The sequence below is a fragment of the Pleurodeles waltl genome, chromosome 3_1, assembly GCF_031143425.1.
Source record: "Pleurodeles waltl isolate 20211129_DDA chromosome 3_1, aPleWal1.hap1.20221129, whole genome shotgun sequence".
NCBI lineage: Eukaryota > Metazoa > Chordata > Amphibia > Caudata > Salamandridae > Pleurodeles > Pleurodeles waltl.
Window position 1 is genome coordinate 1844498185 of NC_090440.1, and position 21483 is coordinate 1844519667.

Below are 21483 nucleotides of genomic sequence, written 5' to 3' on the forward strand. Positions count from 1 at the left end.
AACACAGAAGAACACAGAAGAACACAGAAGAACCGAGAAGAAGAACACAGAAGCACAGAGAAGAACAGAGAAGAAGAACACAGAAGACCGGAAGAACACAGAAGAACAGAAGGGAAGAACAGAAGAACAGAAGAACACAGAAGAAGATTGCAGAGGGGGAGCGAGGAGGGAGAGACAGAGAGGAGGAAAAGAAGCAGGAGCAGAAGAGAAGGTGAGTGGCGCGGGGCAGGGCGAGGGGCTGGGAGGAGGGGGGTACTTACAGTTAGGTGGGTCTCAGGAACACAGGAACTCGGGAACTTGGAGGAGCTGCAGCGGCAGGGGGAGCGACCTACCCTTGGGTCAAGGGTCGCTATCACTGTCGCGCAGCGGCCGCCATAAGAGGTAGGAGGGGGGGGGAGGGGTCAGCTGGGGGCGAATGGGAGCTGGGGGGCGGGGGCGTGCAGGAGGTCGCGGCGGGAAAGCGCGAGGGAGGGGGGGGGACAGGTAGAGTGAGAGGAGCTGGGGGAGGGGGTTTAGGGTGGAGGAGGGTGAGTGTTAGGAGGTTTGGAGATTAGGGAGAGAGATAGGAGTAGGGTTGTGAAGATAGGGGAGGGGGGGTTGTAGAGGTGGGTGAGGGAGAGAGGTAGAGTGAGAGGATAGGGAGATAGGTAGTAGAGGGGGTGGCGGGAGGGGGGGAGAGATAGAGAAATAGATAGAGAAAATAGATAGAGAAGTCGATAGATAGGGAAATAGATAGATAGACAGATAGGTAGGAGGAGGTGGAGAGTGGGGGAGTTAGATAGTGAGATAGGGAGCTAGAGAGATAGGAAGATAGGAGGAGTGAGGGAGGTAGATAGCGAACGGGTTAGCTAGGGGTGAGAGAGGGGGAGGCGAGTGAGGGAGGGGGATGAGGAAGGAGCAGGAGGGCAGGCTCGGGGGAAGAAGACGGAGGAGGTAGAAGAGCCGAAGACAGGAGAACAGAAGACAGGAGAACAGAAGACAGAAGAACAGAAGACAGAAGAGCAGAAGACAGAAGCACAGAAGATCGGAAGAGCAGAAGAACAGAGAAGAACAGAGAAGAACAGAGAAGAACAGAGAAGAACACAGAAGAACACAGAAGAACACAGAAGAACACAGAAGGACACAGAAGAACACAGAAGAACACAGAAGAACCGAGAAGAAGAACACAGAAGCACAGAGAAGAACAGAGAAGAAGAACACAGAAGACCGGAAGAACACAGAAGAACAGAAGGGAAGAACAGAAGAACAGAAGAACACAGAAGAAGATTGCAGAGGGGGAGCGAGGAGGGAGAGACAGAGAGGAGGAAAAGAAGCAGGAGCAGAAGAGAAGGTGAGTGGCGCGGGGCAGGGCGAGGGGCTGGGAGGAGGGGGGTACTTACAGTTAGGTGGGTCTCAGGAACACAGGAACTCGGGAACTTGGAGGAGCTGCAGCGGCAGGGGGAGCGACCTACCCTTGGGTCAAGGGTCGCTACCACTGTCGCGCAGCGGCCGCCATAAGAGGTAGGAGGGGGGGGGAGGGGTCAGCTGGGGGCGAATGGGAGCTGGGGGGCGGGGGCGTGCAGGAGGTCGCGGCGGGAAAGCGCGAGGGAGGGGGGGGGACAGGTAGAGTGAGAGGAGCTGGGGGAGGGGGTTTAGGGTGGAGGAGGGTGAGTGTTAGGAGGTTTGGAGATTAGGGAGAGAGATAGGAGTAGGGTTGTGAAGATAGGGGAGGGGGGGTTGTAGAGGTGGGTGAGGGAGAGAGGTAGAGTGAGAGGATAGGGAGATAGGTAGTAGAGGGGGTGGCGGGAGGGGGGGAGAGATAGAGAAATAGATAGAGAAAATAGATAGAGAAGTCGATAGATAGGGAAATAGATAGATAGACAGATAGGTAGGTAGGAGGAGGTGGAGAGTGGGGGAGTTAGATAGTGAGATAGGGAGCTAGAGAGATAGGAAGATAGGAGGAGTGAGGGAGGTAGATAGCGAACGGGTTAGCTAGGGGTGAGAGAGGGGGAGGCGAGTGAGGGAGGGGGATGAGGAAGGAGCAGGAGGGCAGGCTCGGGGGAAGAAGACGGAGGAGGTAGAAGAGCCGAAGACAGGAGAACAGAAGACAGGAGAACAGAAGACAGAAGAACAGAAGACAGAAGAACAGAAGACAGAAGCACAGAAGATCGGAAGAGCAGAAGAACAGAGAAGAACAGAGAAGAACAGAGAAGAACAGAGAAGAACAGAGAAGAACACAGAAGAACACAGAAGAACACAGAAGAACCGAGAAGAAGAACACAGAAGCACAGAGAAGAACAGAGAAGAAGAACACAGAAGACCGGAAGAACACAGAAGAACAGAAGGGAAGAACAGAAGAACAGAAGAACACAGAAGAAGATTGCAGAGGGGGAGCGAGGAGGGAGAGACAGAGAGGAGGAAAAGAAGCAGGAGCAGAAGAGAAGGTGAGTGGCGCGGGGCAGGGCGAGGGGCTGGGAGGAGGGGGGTACTTACAGTTAGGTGGGTCTCAGGAACACAGGAACTCGGGAACTTGGAGGAGCTGCAGCGGCAGGGGGAGCGACCTACCCTTGGGTCAAGGGTCGCTACCACTGTCGCGCAGCGGCCGCCATAAGAGGTAGGAGGGGGGGGGAGGGGTCAGCTGGGGGCGAATGGGAGCTGGGGGGCGGGGGCGTGCAGGAGGTCGCGGCGGGAAAGCGCGAGGGAGGGGGGGGGACAGGTAGAGTGAGAGGAGCTGGGGGAGGGGGTTTAGGGTGGAGGAGGGTGAGTGTTAGGAGGTTTGGAGATTAGGGAGAGAGATAGGAGTAGGGTTGTGAAGATAGGGGAGGGGGGGTTGTAGAGGTGGGTGAGGGAGAGAGGTAGAGTGAGAGGATAGGGAGATAGGTAGTAGAGGGGGTGGCGGGAGGGGGGGAGAGATAGAGAAATAGATAGAGAAAATAGATAGAGAAGTCGATAGATAGGGAAATAGATAGATAGACAGATAGGTAGGTAGGAGGAGGTGGAGAGTGGGGGAGTTAGATAGTGAGATAGGGAGCTAGAGAGATAGGAAGATAGGAGGAGTGAGGGAGGTAGATAGCGAACGGGTTAGCTAGGGGTGAGAGAGGGGGAGGCGAGTGAGGGAGGGGGATGAGGAAGGAGCAGGAGGGCAGGCTCGGGGGAAGAAGACGGAGGAGGTAGAAGAGCCGAAGACAGGAGAACAGAAGACAGGAGAACAGAAGACAGAAGAACAGAAGACAGAAGAACAGAAGACAGAAGCACAGAAGATCGGAAGAGCAGAAGAACAGAGAAGAACAGAGAAGAACAGAGAAGAACAGAGAAGAACAGAGAAGAACACAGAAGAACACAGAAGAACACAGAAGAACCGAGAAGAAGAACACAGAAGCACAGAGAAGAACAGAGAAGAAGAACACAGAAGACCGGAAGAACACAGAAGAACAGAAGGGAAGAACAGAAGAACAGAAGAACACAGAAGAAGATTGCAGAGGGGGAGCGAGGAGGGAGAGACAGAGAGGAGGAAAAGAAGCAGGAGCAGAAGAGAAGGTGAGTGGCGCGGGGCAGGGCGAGGGGCTGGGAGGAGGGGGGTACTTACAGTTAGGTGGGTCTCAGGAACACAGGAACTCGGGAACTTGGAGGAGCTGCAGCGGCAGGGGGAGCGACCTACCCTTGGGGGTGCACAAAATGATTAGAGACAAGCAGCAAGCACCAAATGGCTTTGAAAAAGGGGCATTTTCAGAATTGCAATTTACAATCTGACTTCACTATAAGTTGTGATTTTAAATTGTGACTTCAGAGACAAAGAAAATAAAAATCTTCCAGACATTAGATATAATATGGTATAGGAGAGTTATGCCTTGCTGTAGGACATATACAATTTAAAAGCACATGTCCTTTCTTTTAAATACATTGCACCCTGCCCTCTGGGCTTTCTGGGCCTACTTAAAAGGGGACTTATTTGTATTAAAAGGGAAGGGTTGGGCCTAGCAAAGAGGTTATTTTGCCAAGTTGACAAAGCAGTTTGAAACTGCACACTGGCTCTTCAACGACAGGAATGAGACATGGTTTAAAGGGCTACTTAAATGGGTGGCACAATCAGTGCTGAAGGCTCACAAGAAGCATTCACATTACAGGCCCTGGGCACATGTAGTGCACTTTACTAGGGACCTATAAGTTAATTAAATATGCCAATTGAGGATAAGTCTATACCACCGTATTTAGGGAAGAGAGTGCAAGCACTTTAGCATTGGTTAGCAGTGGCAGAGAGCACAGAGTCCTAATGCCAGGAGAAACGATGTTAGAAAAGTGTAGGAGGTTGTCAAAATGTTGGCGGAAAGATTACCCTAAGGCTGTAAGGTCTAACACTCAGGACCATATTTACTAGGCCTGTAGCAAAGGGTAGTGCAGCAAATGCTTTGCTGCATCACCCTGCACCACCGGGAAAGGGCAGAAATACTCCATATCTGCAAGATACAGCACATTTCTGTCCTCTCCCCCTGCGCTGGTGCACATATTGCTGCCATCCACCAACTCAGACACCCTTGCACCATGGTGCAAAGGTGACTGCATTGTGGGAGTGATTCTTTTTGCTCAGGAAGGGACACAATCAATGGTGGTGATTTCCACCTTCTGTGTGTGTTGCAGAATGTTATTTCTTCCTGTCGCAGCATTCTTATGCCACCTCTGGAGGGCATAGACTTTCGACGCATTCTCAGGTTTACGAAACCTTGTATATTGGGGAATACGTCAAAATCCATGGATGTTGCATGGGAACACCCAGGGAAAAAACATGAAAATGCCTACCTGGTGCAAAGCAAGGCAACGCAGAGACTTGTGCTGCATTGCCTTACTCACTACCTACAAGGCCATGTAAAAGCCATGCAAAAACGCTTTGCATGGCCTTGCATATTTGGATGTGCAGCCTGCGCCGTTCGTGCATCACAAAATATGACGCACCGGCGGTGCAGGCCACTTGTAAATATGGGCCTCAGAATTTAGAAAAGGTGTTTTTTAATGAGAAATCTACTGGATAAAATGTGTCATATAAAGCTAATGGTTTAAATATCATACATGATCCATGGTCCCTACAACACTTGTTTTAAGTTTAAACAATGTTACTAAATTGAATGCAAATTATATGATAATGTATGCTTAGTGAACACCAAATGTTATTAAATTAATTTACAGCAAAAACGAAATATATGATTTGCTGCGTTATTAAATTCATGTGTTTCCAATTCTGGATCACATTCTAGCCAGGAGCAGAATAGAAAATACCCATGGAATCGAAGGGAGACTCGAAATCTAAAACAGCAATGGACTACCAAAAAATCAAAAGATATGTTTTCTGGCTGTTGTGACACATCTAATTGAGTTAACAATGTTTTTGCAGAGGATTAATTGAATGATAGCTTGAAGAGCTCTCTTTATACTTATTGTTATCTAATGAAAGTTGGCAGTGCCCCAGAGGATACACTTCACCAACTCCAAGTAAGGCGGATCTAAGTCAACAATGGGGTCAGAGAAAATTCCTTCATCCGTCAATATATGCAATGAAGATGTATTATGCTTGGCAAGTACGCGCGTCGACCTATAAAATCTCATTTAAAATCAAATAGTATGAAGTTGTGTCATATGTTAGCTATCCAGTTGGAGGAATGCGCTTTAAAAACCCTTTGTGTATCCAATGGTTCGTTTGGGCTCGCATAGATCTATCTTTGTGCACCAGTGCACTGCATTTTTTCCAGCCCGGAAAGAAGTATCTGCCTCATGTTAACTTGAGATGAACGAGCAGGGTCAGGAAGGTGTAGATCTAATCAGCATTGGTCAGGGTCAGCCAGAGCGCAGGAGGAGGAGGAGGACGTTATGGCTTTTACAAGTGACGAGTGATGAGAATTCCATGTGGCGTAGCCCATGCGTTCCTAATATGAACCAACAACATACAACACATGTTATTTCAGGAGAGCAATTAATTACTTTATCCATTAGCCATTGATCGCGAAGTTTGCTTGCTTTGTCTTGGTTGTCTAAAGTATGTATGGCCTTCCCTATTTTATGTATCAAGTGTAAACTGTATTGTTTGAACTCTCTTCACTTCATTTTACATTTAACATAAAATACACATAATAGGAAATGGAGTAACATCTGTTTACTTTACCCACAGATGGCGGATCGACTTCAAACAAAGACCTCAACAGTCAAATACTTACAAGACATGTCATTATGCCAAAATAAATACCCTTGCACTCACTTAGTATCTGACAGTATTGCTTGTCATGGTTTGAATCCGCTCACTGCACCTTCTACACCAGTGAAAGCTGCACCTCTGAGTCTGGCATTACTGTTATTGCGCATTAATGTAGGAGTTGTAAATTAAAATGATCCCTGCTCTTCATGAAGATGGTTTCGTGGCATCTGTCCTTCAAAGGTGCAAGGTTCTACTTCATTTTAGCTTTTGTGACGAGCCCTTTATGATTTACCAAAAATACTTGCTACGCCTAAATAGAGTGAACTCATATCTTTCAAGTACGTAATTTTGGACACATTTACTGTATCCGACCTGCCTGGGCTCATCCTGTTACTCTTCATAGACGAAAACAGGGATCACGGCTGAACACTCGACAATATTCAGGCATAATTATAATATGTGCAAAGGTCGTGAAGGTTTGTGGAGCTCAAATTTCATTTAGCACACAAGTAACTGAAAAAATGAAAACGGTATTACATGATTCACAATGGTCGCAATGCAGTATATGTGAACTGTTAGAAATGGGGTCTTTGGTTGGCAGTCAGGTTACCCCCTGTCCAAGCAAGGACCCTCACTCTAGTCAGGGTATGTCACACACAATCCAAAGTATCCTGTGCCCACCCTCTGGTAGCTTGGCACTGAGCAGTCAGGCTTAACTTAGAAGGCAATGTGTAAAGTATTTGTTCAAAAAATCATACAATAACACTATATAGCACCACAAAAATACACCACAAGGTGTTTAGAAAAATATATAATATGTATCTGGATAAATGCAGGTCAAAACAATTAAAATTCAATAAGTAGATGTTGAGCTATTGCTGTAAAAATGATATAAAGTGTCTTAAGTCTTTGCAAAACAAGTAAATGTCTTTTAAAAACAATAAAGGTATCTTGCAAGCACAAAGTACCTGGTTTGCTTTCAAAATCTCTGTAAGGGACCGCAGAGGAGGTGATAAGTGGAAACGGAGGAGGTGTGCGTCGGTTTCGCCTCTTCGCACAACGATTTGCGTCATTATTTCCCACGCAGGAGAAGGCTTTGCGTAGATTTCTGGCGTACGGACGTGGTTGCTCTTCGGGTTGCAGGGTTTTCTGGTGCCCCGGGGACTGTTTGTGGAATCCTGGGCTTGCGGAGCAGAGTCACAAGCGATGCATCAATCTAGTGGGCGTTATGTGGGAATTTTTTCCTGCACGGCAGGTGCTGCGTCGATTCCTCTCTGGAAGTCAGGGTGCATCCTCCCGGGTTGGCTGTGTGTCGATCTAGTGGGCTGTGCGTCGAAATTCTGGGCGCAACACAGGTGCTCTGTCTGTCTTCTCCTTGAAAAGTCGGGCTGCGTCATTCAGGTTCTGCGCGCAGTGAATTTCTCATCGCGGGGCAGGCTGTGCGTCGTTTTTAGCAGGCTGTGCATCGAATTTTCACTGCACAAGTAGTCCAGTTGCAGGAGTGAAGTCTTTCTGGTCCTGAGACTTCAGGGAACAGGAGGCAAGCTCTATCCAAGCCCTTGGAGAACACTTCTCAGCACAGCCAGGGAGCAGCAAGGCAGCACGGGCAACAGCAGGGCAACAGAAAGGCAGCAGTCCTTGTCAGAAAAGAAGTCCCAGTGAGTCCTTTGGGCAGCCAGGCAGTTTCTCCTGGCAGGTCTGGTTCAGAGATTCTTCACCAGCAGGTGTTTTGTCCAGAAGTGTCTGTGAGGTAGAGTATCTACCCCAAGAAGTGTCTAGAATCTGTGGTTTTGGGTCCTCTTCGTATACCCATTTTGGCCTTTGAAGTAGGCTTACTTCAAAGTAAAGTCTCACTTGTTTGTGAAATCCTGCCTTGCCCAGGCAAGGCCTCAGGCACACACCAGGGGGTTGGAGACTGTATTGTGTGATGGTAGGCACATCCCTTTCAGGTGCAAATGACTACTCCTCACCTCCCTCCTAGCACAGATGGCTCATCAGAATATGCAGTCTACACCCTAGACCCCTTTGTGTCACTGTCTGGAGAGAAGTGCAAACAGCCCAACTGTCAAACTAACCCAGACAGGGAATCCACAAACAGGCAGAGTCACAAAAATAGTTTAAGCAAGAATATGCCCACTTTCTAAAAGTTGCATTTTCAAACACACAATCTCAAAATCAACATTACTAAAATATGTATTTTTAAATTGTGAGTTCAGAGGTCTCAAACTCCACATGCCTATCTGCACCCAAAGGGAAGCTATGCTTTAATCATGTTTAAAGACAGCCCCCAGTTTAACGTATGAGAGGGATAGGCCTTGCAACAGTGAAAACCGAATTTGGCAGTATTTCATTGTCAGGACATATAAAGCACATCAGAATATGTCCTACCTTAACCATACACTGCACCCTGCCCATGAGGCTACCTAGGGCCTACCTTAGGGGTGTCTTATATGTAGGAAAAGGGAAGGGTTAGGCGTGGCAAGTGGGGACACTTGCCAAGTCGAATTTCCAGTTTAAAACTGCACACACAGACACTGCAGTGCAGGTCTGAGATATGATTACAGGGCTACTTATGTGGGTAGCACAGCCAGTGCTGCAGGCCCACTAGCAGCATTTGATTTACAGGCCCTGGGCACCTCTAGTGCACTTTACTAGGGACTTACTAGTAAATCAAAAATACCAATCATGGATTAACCAATCAACAGTACAATTTACACAGAGAGCATATGCACTTTAACACTGGTTAGCAGTGGTAAAGTGCTCAGAGTTCAAAAGCCAACAAAAACAGGTCAATAAAAATAGGAGGAAGGAGGCAAAACGTTTGGGGATGACCCTGAAAAAAAGGCCAAGTCCAACAGGTGCCGACACTGTCACTCAAGATGGGGATTCCTTCCAATTAAAAAGGGGACATATTTTGGCAGCTATCTCTCTCAGTCACCGTTGCGTAAAGTCCTCTGCTCCACTGGGGTAGACTTGGCTGGTCTTGGTAAGGGGTTTGCCATTAGGCCTGCCTAACCTCAGCATGCATAGTCAGCTCCAGGTTCAAAATGTATACTTCTTGCACCTGCTGCTGATTTTGGTGCCATGTTGTACCACACAAGGGTCTTGATGTTTTCCTTGATGCCAGAGACACTAGTGAAAAATGATGGTTATGAGTGGTGTTGGAATCATGACCTCTGCTTTTGCCACAGAATGGCATTCTCAAGGGTGAGTTTGTGCAGGTGAAAAAATGGCAGGTCGTAAAAGGACACAGAATGCTCACTCGCTGCTGTCCGAGACTGCTGTCTCATGTCCAGAAATTGTAATGTTTGGTTTCTAAATGCATTCTTGGTAAGTATGAACATACCACTTCTGCATAGAAATGTTACACAGTGCAACCTCAGATACCTATACCATAAACAAACACTGCTACAGCATAATTCAATTTTTTCCCGGTTTTCTGTATGTGTTTTATTTTTTTTCCACTTTTTTTACTAAGCTTTTTAAAACAACAACATATACAACCATAACACCCCATTGGATGCCACAGCGGTGTCAATACAGAGGAATACAGAATAGCAGTCTTGGGTATGAGTTGTTGGAGTCCACAGTGCTGGATAAAACATGTGCCTCCCATCATTGCAGTATGGCCTCCAGAGTTTTTTCATTTACCCATGAGGTCAGAGTATAGAGAGGAGGTATACACTGATGACACTATCTTCAATTGTCGTTCCTTAGTAGATACTTTCCATTGGCCATATATTTTTGTATGCCTTGTTGAGAATCCCCTTACTCAGTTTATACATTCCTCCACCAGTCTACAACACTCGATATTGGCACTCTATTCGTGTACAGTCAGGGGGCCACCCTTCCCCAGTATCCAACAATGTTGCGCCTCACCCCTATCATGGTCTTATTGCAAAGAGCCAGCATGTATCCGTCTTGAGTTACCTCTGTCCAGATTCCCAAGGGTACCAACCAGGGGGTGAGTGTCAGGGTGTCCCCCATGAGCAAGGAGAGTCCCAACTCTTCCAGATCATGTGCAAGAGGGTACGCTGCTGGCCACACCCCAATCTGCACCAGTCCAAGTTGGTTGCTCCCAATGCATATACTGTTGTTTGAGTGTAGTAGTCCCTATGCAGCCACTTCAGTCACACCAGTCAAAAGCCAGTGTGAATCGCTACTTCCATGGGATAGTAACACACGCCTGCCCTATTCATCATCCTCTAGTTTACCCATGTCTGCCTCCCATTTCTCTCTCATTGTCTGCAAGGGTCGGGGGAGTAACTGTGTACCATCAGGGTGTAGAATATCTGAGATATGGCATGTCTGTGCAGAGAGGCGCCAAGAACCTTGTATTTCAATGAGTTTTCCTCCTCTAGGTTCGGAGCATCAGTGATACAACAGTGTAGAATCACCCTCATCTGCATATATCACAGGGATTGGGCCCCCAATAGCTAGTCTTGCTCCTGTGGTGCCTCAAAGGTCAACTATCCCCGTGTACCATGTAGGTCTCAGAGTTTTGAGATGCCTAGTATGTCCTACTGCCAATGTCTTACCACCATGTGTAGTTCTGCAAGAGCAGTGACCTTCCACAATGCTGTCTCAAGAGTCAGCTTGTTTGCCCAACCCATACTTTACAACACCCATTTCCATGTCCGTATTACCACTATGGTAGGCTCAGGATCCTCACAATTCAACTGTTTAACTTGCAATCACAAATCTGACAAGTCGTTTTATCATGATAGCAGTAGTTGCACAACGTAATTCTTTGTGTGATAGCCTCTGGGAACATAAACAGATTATATTTTCTTCACAATACTTGCATACTATCATGAGGTATCTTTGTTTTATGAGTTTGATTTTTATTATCATTTTCTTCTGTTAACACCAATATTTTTGATTATCATTTGTTCCAGTCATTTTTAATGTTACATATTTAACATTATTTTCATTAGTGCCATTTTCCATGACTTTGTGATATTCAATGGAATTTTCGTGCAATGCTTTGTAACTCACATTCATAATGGGGTATTTAGCAAAATGTTTTATTTTCGTCTTATTATGAATGCAATGCATTTTTCCAATTGAATGTTTAATGGAGTTATTTGTCTTCTCCTTATAACATTCCATTACTATAGTAATGTTCCTTCATGTTTGATTTAAGGTCCAATTGTAATGTTCTAACCCCAATCGCATGCACTTCAGCAAAGGCATGCAAACCATACTGTTCCAGCTTCCCTTTTAATCAACTTCATATGTATGAATGAATGGATTTTTTTTAATTATTGTTTTACAGAGGGGAGCGACCCCATAGACAAGGGTCACCCCCCTGGGAGGTAATTTTATTTTAGGCCACTTCTGCCCCCTTTAGGGTCAGATCAGCCTATTTTTCTTATACATATCTGCCAAGGGGGGCAGAAACCACTAGACACCTGTTTTTTTTTTTAGACAATTTCACACAAGGAAAGTAACCCGTTAGGGGAAAATTAATTTTAGGCTATTTCTGCCCACTTGGAGCCAGATCGACCTATTTTTCTTAGGCCAATCTTCCCCCAAGGGGGGCAGAAACCACTAGGCCAGGGGATTTACTTTTTTGCACCAGGGGAGCGACCCCTTAGGCAAGGGTTGCTCTCCTGGAGGGGGAACATTTATTTTATTATTATTTTAGGCTATTTCTATTAGGCCGATCTGCCCCTGGGGGGCAGAAACCACTTAGGCACCAGGGATTGGTGTGGGTGTTTTGTGAGTTTTGTTTGGGGGCAGCCCCTTGGGCAAGGGTCGCTCCCCATGGAGGCACATTACTGTTAGCCATATCTGTCCCCCTTGGGGACAGATTGGCCTATTTTTGGAAGGCCCACCTGCCCCTAAGTGGGAGCAGAAAGCCCACCAGAGACCAGGGCAGATTTTTTTTCTAAATAAGAGAGTGGGGGTATGGCCATACCCCCACTCAAAATACATAGGGCCAAAGTTCTTCTGCCCAACAGTGGGCAGATGGGGCAATTACCCCCAATCCACACCATGGGGGGGGGCAGAAAGTCTACTAGATGCCAGGGAATAAATAAAAAAAAAAACATAATGGGTGGTGGCTACCAACCAGTATGGGCATGGTTATGCCCCTACCTCAACTGAAGGGGGTAACAGTCTTTCAGCTCTCCCCCCACACTAAAACATCTTATCCCAAGGCAAGCAAGAGGACAGTTGATTATTTTGGGTTTTAGTTTTACATTTGGGCCATGAAAGCTTGGCTAACTCTGAAAATCGTCCCACTTGGAAAAGTGAGGGCTGTATTTTTGGGACTTTGGGATGCTGCCATGTAGAAAAACCCACAAGACCTAGACACATGTGAAAACTAAACATCTGGGTGAGTCCAGGGTGGTGTTCTTCACATGCACCCGCACCATTTTCTTACCCACAACGTACTCCAAACATCCAACTTTGCTGGAAATCACACATTGTTTCCACATTTTTGTGATGGAACCTTCCGGAATCTGCAGGAATCCACAAAATTCCTACCACCCAGCATTGTCTCATCTATACTGATAAAAATTCTGCCCCACCTGTCAGCCTAACATTTTTTTTTTTCAAACTACCCTTTTGGACCCGCTTTTCTTCCCCCTCAATTTCGACGTGTTTTTGGCTCTTCCCTGTCACAGGCACTTGGCCCAACTACACAAGTGAGGTATCATTTTCACCAGGAGACTGAGGAGAACGTTGGGTGGTAGGAAATTTGTCAAAACACTGGTGGATCCACGCATGTCACACCTCCCTAGACTCCCTCCGGTGTCTAGTTTTCAGAAATGTCTGGGTTTGGTAGGTTTCCCTGTATGGCTGCTGAGACCACAAACGCAGGTGCCCCCCTCAAAAACAGGTTGTTTTGTATTTGATAATTTTGATGTGTCCAGATAGTGTTTTGGGGCATTTCGTTTTGCGGGCACTAGGCATACCCACACAAGTGAGGTACCATTTTTATCCGGAGACTCGGCGAAACGCTGAGTGGAAGAAAATTTGTGGCTCCTCTCAGATTCCAGAAGATTCTGTCACCGAAATGTGAGGAAAAAGCTTTTTTTTTGCCCACATTTTTAGGTTTGCAAAGGATTCTGGGTAACAGAACCTGGCGATAGCCCCACAAGTCACCCCATCCTGGATTCCCCTAGGTGTCTAGTTTTAAAAAATGCACAGGTTTGGTAGGTTTCCCTAGGTGCCGGCTGAGCTAGAGGCCAAAATCCACAGCTAGGCACTTTGCAAAAAACAGCTCTGTTTTCTTTGGGAAAAAATGTCCATGTTGTGTTGTGGGGCACTTCCTGTCGGGAGCCTAGGCCTACCCACATAAGTGAGGTACCATTTTTATCAGGAGACTTGGGGGAACGCTGTGCAGAAGGAAATTTGTGGCTCCTCTCAGATTCCAGAACTTTCTGTAACTGAAATGTGAGGAAAAAGTGTTTTTTTGGCCAAAGTTTGCAAAGGATTCTGGGTAACTTTCCCAAAAAACACGTCAGTTTTCAATGTAAAAATGTGATGTGTCTATGTTGCATTTCCTGTCGTGGGCGTTAGGCCTACCCATGCAAGTGAGGTAGAATTTTTATCGGGAGACTTGGGGGAACATTGAATAGCAAGTGTTATTGCCCTTTGTCTTTCTCTACATTTTTTCCTTCCAAATGTAAGACATTGTGTAAAAAAGACGTCTATTTGAGAAATGCCCTGTAATTCACATGCTAGTATGGGGACCCCAGAATTTAGAGATGTGCAAATAAACACTGCTTCAGAACACCTTATCTTGTGCCCATTTTGGAAATACAAAGGTTTTCTTGATACCGATTTTTCACTCTCTATATTTCACCAAATGAATTGCTGTATACCCAGTATAGAATGAAAATCCATTGCAAAGTGCAGCTGTGGGTACCTAGGCCCGTATTTATACTTTTTTTGCGCCGCATTTGCGTCGTTTTTTGACGCAAAAACGGCGCAAACTTGCAAAATGCCATTGTATTTTGTAGGTTTGCGCCGTTTTGCGTCAAAAAGCGGCGCAAATGCGGCACTAAAAAAAGTATGAATACGGGCTCTAGTGTTCTTGATGAACCTACAAGCCCTATCTTTCCCCGCAACTAGAAGAGTCCAGCAGACGTAATGTATATTTCTTCAAAAAATCTGACATAGAAGGAAAAAGTTACAGAGTGAAACGTGGGGAGACATGTCTGTTTTCTTACCTCAAATTCAGTATTTCTTTATTTTAGCTGTTATTTTCTGTAGGAAAAACTTTTAGGATCTACACAATGACCCCTTGCTGAATTCATAATTTTGTCTACTTTTCAGAAACGTTTAGCTGTCTGGGATCCAGGATTGGTTTCAGACCCATTTCTGCCACTAACTAGAAGCCCTTTGTTGATGCCATTTTCAATGAAAAAAACACAAGTCTTCTTCTGCTGCCTTTTTCCCATTTAAAAAAAAAAAAAACATATTCGCTGTATTTTGGCTAATTTCTTGGTCTCCTCCAGAGAGCCTACAAACTCTAGGTACCTCTAGAATCCCTAGGATGTTGGCAAGAAAGGACGCACAGATTGCAAAAAGTAAGTGAAGGAGTGTCAAGGTATTTTTCTAGCAACTGTTTATTCTTAAAAATTCAGCATCAAATGACATGTTATTTAAATAGTGTGAAAAGACAGTGAATCATATCTTTCTTTTCTGAAGGCTGAGCGGAGGTGAACTTAGCCTTCTCTCTGTGGGCTTCTTGGCTTCAATACAGATGAGAATCGCAGACATTGCTGCTTCACTGAACATTCACTTAATTGTTCAGCAGAGATATCCTGGTCTGATCCATTCTGAAAGAGGTGTGGCAGGATTGTAAATACTGATACAAAGAAAGCTTTATGCATGCACCAATATGTTCCAAAAGATTATGCTGTTCATGCTACTAGTAAACATTGTAGCTATTGTTGTGGTGATCTTTTTAATAGTCCACTCATATTGTATGTCCTAGGATAGAATGCTGATTTTATAAAAAAAAAATCTTTAGAATATATCCCTTGTTTCCTAATGTTTTCTAGTGTTCTTGAGTGCACCTTTCCACAATTAAAGAGATTTCACTCCACAAATGTTCACTGTGATATTGTTCTGTATTAATAATTACCTGAAACTCACCTCACTCAAATATTGGCCAGCGGGTTGCGGGGTGGTGGCAATCCAAATGGTTTTCTGTATCAGGTGTTACAGAAAACCTGCCCCAGGTCGTATTCTTGAATATCCAGTTGCTTGGGGATCGTGGTAAATTGGATGTAGATAACATTAGGCAAAAGATTCCTTGTGTTTAATGGTATCCTCAGTAGGCAATCATGCTAAACGATTTCTGCAGTCAGCTCCTTGAATTCATTAGTTCATTGGAGAAAAGTTTGAGAATGCAGAAAATCAAGTCATGTTGGGAAAATAAACTCAACTATTTGAACATTGGCTGTAGTATAGTTAAAAAGTTTAGACATTATTCCTTAAGAACTTTGGGTTTATTCTCTGACGGAATGGGAAAGGTTCTTCCTTCACTATTATTAAACATTACTAATAGCTGGAACTGCCAGATATTGATGATTGTTGATTAATTTTCAGTTGTATAAAATACATGCTGCAATCTAACCCTAACATGATCATAAAGGTAATGTTTATGAGGCATATGTGCTGTTAACTTGCCAATAGAGGAGGGAGTTTAGTCAACATTTATATTTACTAAATCTTTGTTATGATTTAGTTTCAGGAATATCTGCTTTACATTAGAACAGAAAGAGTTGGATTCACACAAATACATTTAAGCTATTAAGATATTCCCTTCTCACTGTTAAGTTTCAGTGCATCTTTGTGGGTGCACATTGTTAAGATGAACATGCAAAATTATGAAAATATCTGATCTTGCTTTAGATATCAACTCTGTCCTGCTGATGTCAATGTAAGTGTCAGTGCCCTTGGTTTCTCTCAAATCCCATTCTCCTTCCCCACTTTCTACTATTGCCCAACATATCCTTATTCTGTGCTGTTAATATTGGGCCCCGTGAGGGGCAGAAGAATGAATCTCTCCTTTTGGATTCAGGTTAATATTTTTCATTGAGACTTCAGCTGAAGCTTGAAAGGTAAGATATTGTACCCAGACAATGGAATACGCCTTTAAATTAATCGAATACACCTTCAGTTGAAATTGGACCACAAATGCTCCCTAACCGGCTAAATCCGCAACTGATTTTATAATCAATTCGGGATTCTCCCCAAAGATAACTTTCCCATTACAAGCCTTCATATTCCTTGAGCACCAGAAATGTTCTCATTGCACTTCCTCTGTAACCACAATGTATTTTGAATACTTCAAACCAATTTCTCTGGCGCCTAGGCCTTCAACCTCTGAAGTGCACAATAGTTAATGGACCAGAAAATATACCCTGAATCGTAGAAGGCCAGAAGACTTACTACTCTTGATAACATTTTGAAAAAATATTTTCTATAATCAATGCCTTCTGAATCTCCTTTCATATTCTGTTCAATTTCCACTACTTCTCATGACCTTGCACTGTGACCACCAGGAAACCTAAAAACTGAGGCCCTCATTCCAACCCTGGCGGTGAAGCACCGCCAACAGGCTGGCGGTGCTTCCAGGGCCATTCTGACCGCGGCGGTAAAGCCGCGGTCAGAAAAGGGGATCCGGCGGTTTCCCGCCGGTTTTCCCCTGGCCCAGCGCCGCCATGGGGATTCCGACCCCCTTCCGCCAGCCTGTTTCTGGCGGTTTACACCGCCAAAAACAGGATGGCGGGAACGGGTGTCGTGGGGCCCCCTAACAGGGCCCCATAAAGATTTTCACTGTCTGCTTTGCAGACAGTGAAAATCGCAACGGGTGCAACTGCACCCGTCGCACCCCTGCAACTCCGCCGGCTCCATTCCCTTGTGGTAGTCGCCCTTTTGGCGGTCGCCCGCCGGCCCAGCGGGAAAGTCGTAATGACCCCCGCGGTCTTTTGACCGCGAAGCGGTCTTCCGACGGGGTTACTTTGGCGGGCGGCCTCCGCCGCCCGCCAAAGTCAGAATGACCCCCTGAGTTTCCTGAGTAGGAATTAGACACAACTTTTCCCTGCTCACTAAAAAAACCTAGGTCCTAGGACAATGACACATACATGCTTGTGTGATCGTACCATTATCCTGTCTTAATACAGGATCCAAAATGTTGTCTAAATAAATTATTAGACGCACTCCCTGTTCTCTTAAGAATGCCACTACAGGATGAAGTACATTCATAAAACACATAGTAGCAGAAGGAAGACCGAAGGGTGGACACACAAACTTCCACATCTTTTCTGCCCACCTAAACTGAAGTATCCTCTGATATTGTTCCCAAATTGGAACTGTCAGATAAGCATCCTTCAGGTTTAACCACATCAACACACCCCTTAGCATATGCAGTCCTTCAGTCTTGAAATTATGGTATTCTACCCAATTGTTCAGATGTCTAAGATTTATTACAGGTCTTATTCCTTTGTCTTTTTTCTCTGCCAAATTTATATTGCTCACAGTCCCTTCTAGATGAGTCTTTACTTCCACAATCGCACCTTTCCTTTCCAACTCTTGTACTTTCTTCTTCACCAATTTTGAAAGATCTGAACTGATTCTTATTACTTCAGGAAGATGGTCCTGCACCGGCATCTCTATAAAATCTATGTGATAGCCTACCACCATCTCCAGTACCCAAGGACCTTTGGTTATACGTTTCCAATTGTGAAAAATTTAGCAAGTCTGCTACTCAATATGTGTCTGTGTGTGTATTTATTGTTTCTGTGTGTTCAGATGTTTCTGATATCTCATAGCTACATTGTCCACTTACAACAGTCACCTTTGTTATGTCGCTACTGGTGTCACCAACCCACAGGTTTGCACTAAATAAATATATAAATATATGTAGCATGATCTCAATTATGTGTAACAAACAACTTTATCAGTGTGATAATGAATTGATGGTACCTGTGGACCCCATCAAAGACTATGGATGTCTGGTCAGTACCAATGGGTCTGTATATACTGGTCAACATTCACTGGTCACAACACTACAAGCCTCCTATCATGTTGGTTCAGATGAAACTCTGCAAGCAGGAAAACAACCGTTTTTTATCCATCAGTAAGGTACTTCTGCATTACAATGTCACCAGAAAAATAGATATATAAATGGATGAAGTAGTATGATTCATCAGAATTCTGTTGTAATGTACTTTCTTTTCTCCTGAACAAATGTCTCCACACCTCTGAGACTAGCACCCCATATGCTTCTCAGTTTTTATGTGACAGCTGCCCCTATATAGTAGCAATCAAACATCTGGTTTTACCATTGGAGAGATATTTCAGAGACCACCTACATGAAGTTCCTCTGGCACTTACAGAGAACACCTTTCATTGTCTAATGTCCCTGGATGCATTGCAGTCAGCATGTACTCAATAACTCAAATGTCATGGGCGATATGTCTGTGTCAACATGTAATGTTTAACTATCACAGTTAGAACATCATTCATGTCTGTATCAGTTTGATCACATCCCCACTTTACCACAAATCCTTGAATCACTATGAGCCTTCCTCTTTATCTCATAACCTGTGGACACAAGCCAAAACATGCCATTTCATCTAGGAGTGGAGGGCAATTTTCAGTTCTGGAAGAGAATCCTTTACTTCTGCACATCACTATCACACAACATCAGGAAGTGCAAGGAGGCTGTTGGTTGTGTTCAAGATGACCCAACTACCTCTACCTCACTGCTGGGCTTATTATTTCTCATTAAGTTATCTTCTGATGGCAGGTTTATGTGCAAGGCCCAAGTTCACCAATGTTTGTCCTGGGTTTGGAGAATTTACCTCCTCCCACCACCCACCTTGCACATACTCAAGATGAATCCCATGTTCAATCATACTAACCAGCAAACAATAGAAAAAATGAAAAGCATACACAGTGGATCAATTGTAACACAAATTGTATGCAACTCAGATTTCCCTGAACATATGTGAGGTACTTCTCCAGGGTATAGAAAGCACATCATGAGTAGCACTCTGATCACAGTATTTCTACTGCATTCTATTGCAGCACTGTGAGAAAGTGGGTTATTAGTTGAAGTGGATGGTAATCCACTTCAAATAATAATAGTACAATTCCTTACTAGGTCCAGTTAGGTCTCAATAATTTAAATCTGAGATCAACCCTTGGTAGCTGTAGCACACAACAGACAGGCTTAACTTAGGAGAAATATGAAAGCATTTATCATTAACAAAGCAGCTAAAATGTCTAAAACACAACATAAATTTCACTCCAATTGATAAAAATAGTGAAAAATGTAAAGAGCGAATAGACATCAAAATGACAAATATCATGCTTTGAGGTAATGCACCTATCGTCTCAACATCCACCCCATCCACAGATACTAATCTAGTCTCAGTATACCCCTTAATTTCCCCTGGGCAAACATCTACTCCAATCCCTACACCAGCAATTCCTTGGGACTGCCCACCAAGGGGGCTTCTTAGAACAAACAGCATCTCCCCTTTTATGCCCTGGCTGTCGACAGTCGTAGCACACCACAGCCTTCAAGGGGTAATTGCTACTATCTCTACCTTTTGTGAGTTCCTAGTTGCAATTTTTCGCAACTTGCTATTAGGAGCTCGCAACATACGATGTACAACAGTGTCTCAGACACTGTTTGTTATTCAGAAATGGGTCACAAAGGACCTGCCTCATCAAGCACCATATCTGTGATTGCTTTTTGCGTAAAGCAAGTCCATTTTATTTAAAGGAAAACGGGATGCATATCAAACTTAAAAATTAAAAGTGTTTGTGGGACCACTGCCTGCTCTTAAAAAATGTTAGAGCTCACATTCACAAAGGGGAAGGGCTCACTATGGGACCCCTTCCTTTTGTTAATGGGTTACCACCTCTTTGACTTAGTCTGTAAATGATGAATCTTTCAAAATCGCATTCTAGTCGCAAAACATTCATACGTGCCTCTGCGACTAACTAATAGGAAGGGACGCCCTTAATATACCACTATCTAACAACGTCTCGCAAACCCTGTTTTGCATTTCAGTAATTGGTTACCAAATTGTAGAATAGGGGTGGTACGTGCAAAAAGGCTATTTAGCGGTTGCAAACAGCCCATTTCGCCATTTGCGACCGCTAAAAACCTTGTACATGTGGCCCAGAATTCTTTCCCTGGTGCTCTCTTTCCTTGCACTTGGAAGGGTCATGTGGGTCCCCTTTGGTCAAACTTTTGTGGCCCTTTTGAGAACTCCAACTTTTTGTTTTTGTTGCTCCCATCTTTTCCCTGAGGGGGGTCAAACCGCCTTCCTTAGGGTCAGCCTCGGGACTTCTTGAACCTGGGTGCACATCCATTCATCTGTCATGTTATCCAGCTCTGTGGGGCGAGACAGGTTATAATCTACTAGGTGCTAGTGTACCTTCTATGAAGAACAATTGGATCGGACAGCCCATCATAAGTTTTAACTCCATTGCCTTGTAACCAGCCTTCTATATTCTTCTAGGGTCAGAGCAACCTTTTCCACCATGGCACCCTTTATGTACTGGTAGGTCTGTGTTACCTATTCCTCTAGGGTCATTAAGTTAACACTCCCATTTACTGAATCAATCCTCACAATAAGAAAACCCAGGATTTGGTGACAACCTTTGTCATCTTCAGTGCTCTTCTAAAGAAGGCAAACCATTTGCTATGTCATTCCCCGCCATAAAACATGGTACAATTTCATTAGGCAGTAGAGGTTTGAGAGACAATCCCCCCTGCAGATATCTCCTCTCTTTTGTTGCCACCATTGTTGCTCTGCCTAATACCTTGCCTGCCATTATTTAACTCCAAGGCCTGTTTCATCTCTGCAAGAGCCAACCTCATCTCCTTGAGCTGGTCCTCCAACTCCCTTTGGCAGAGGACTATCTCTGAACTATTGATACTAGCTGAGCTCCTCTCACTTCCAGCCTTGGTAAGAACTCTCAACAGAGTTTTTTGGGAGAAGGTGACCTAATCTTCACCACTCTCTGGAGTCAACTTGGCAATGTGACAGGAAGGAATATACCCAGTACTCACCCCCTTGTGGCTGCTGTGCACCCCTCAAATCCCCTTCATGGTCCGGTTACGGCATTGAAAGGATGCAGGAGAGCCCCAGCTCGAACTCTACGATCTTCTTGACCCAGCATTTCAGGTACTCCCACCTCTTGCGACAGTGGACGCTCCACTGGCTGTGGACCCCCAGAGTCTGCACCTTCCAGGTGAAGGCTCTCCAGATCTCCTTCTTCTGATGGGCGTTTACCTGTATAGATGCATGAGTCAAATCAAGTTATTGCAGTCC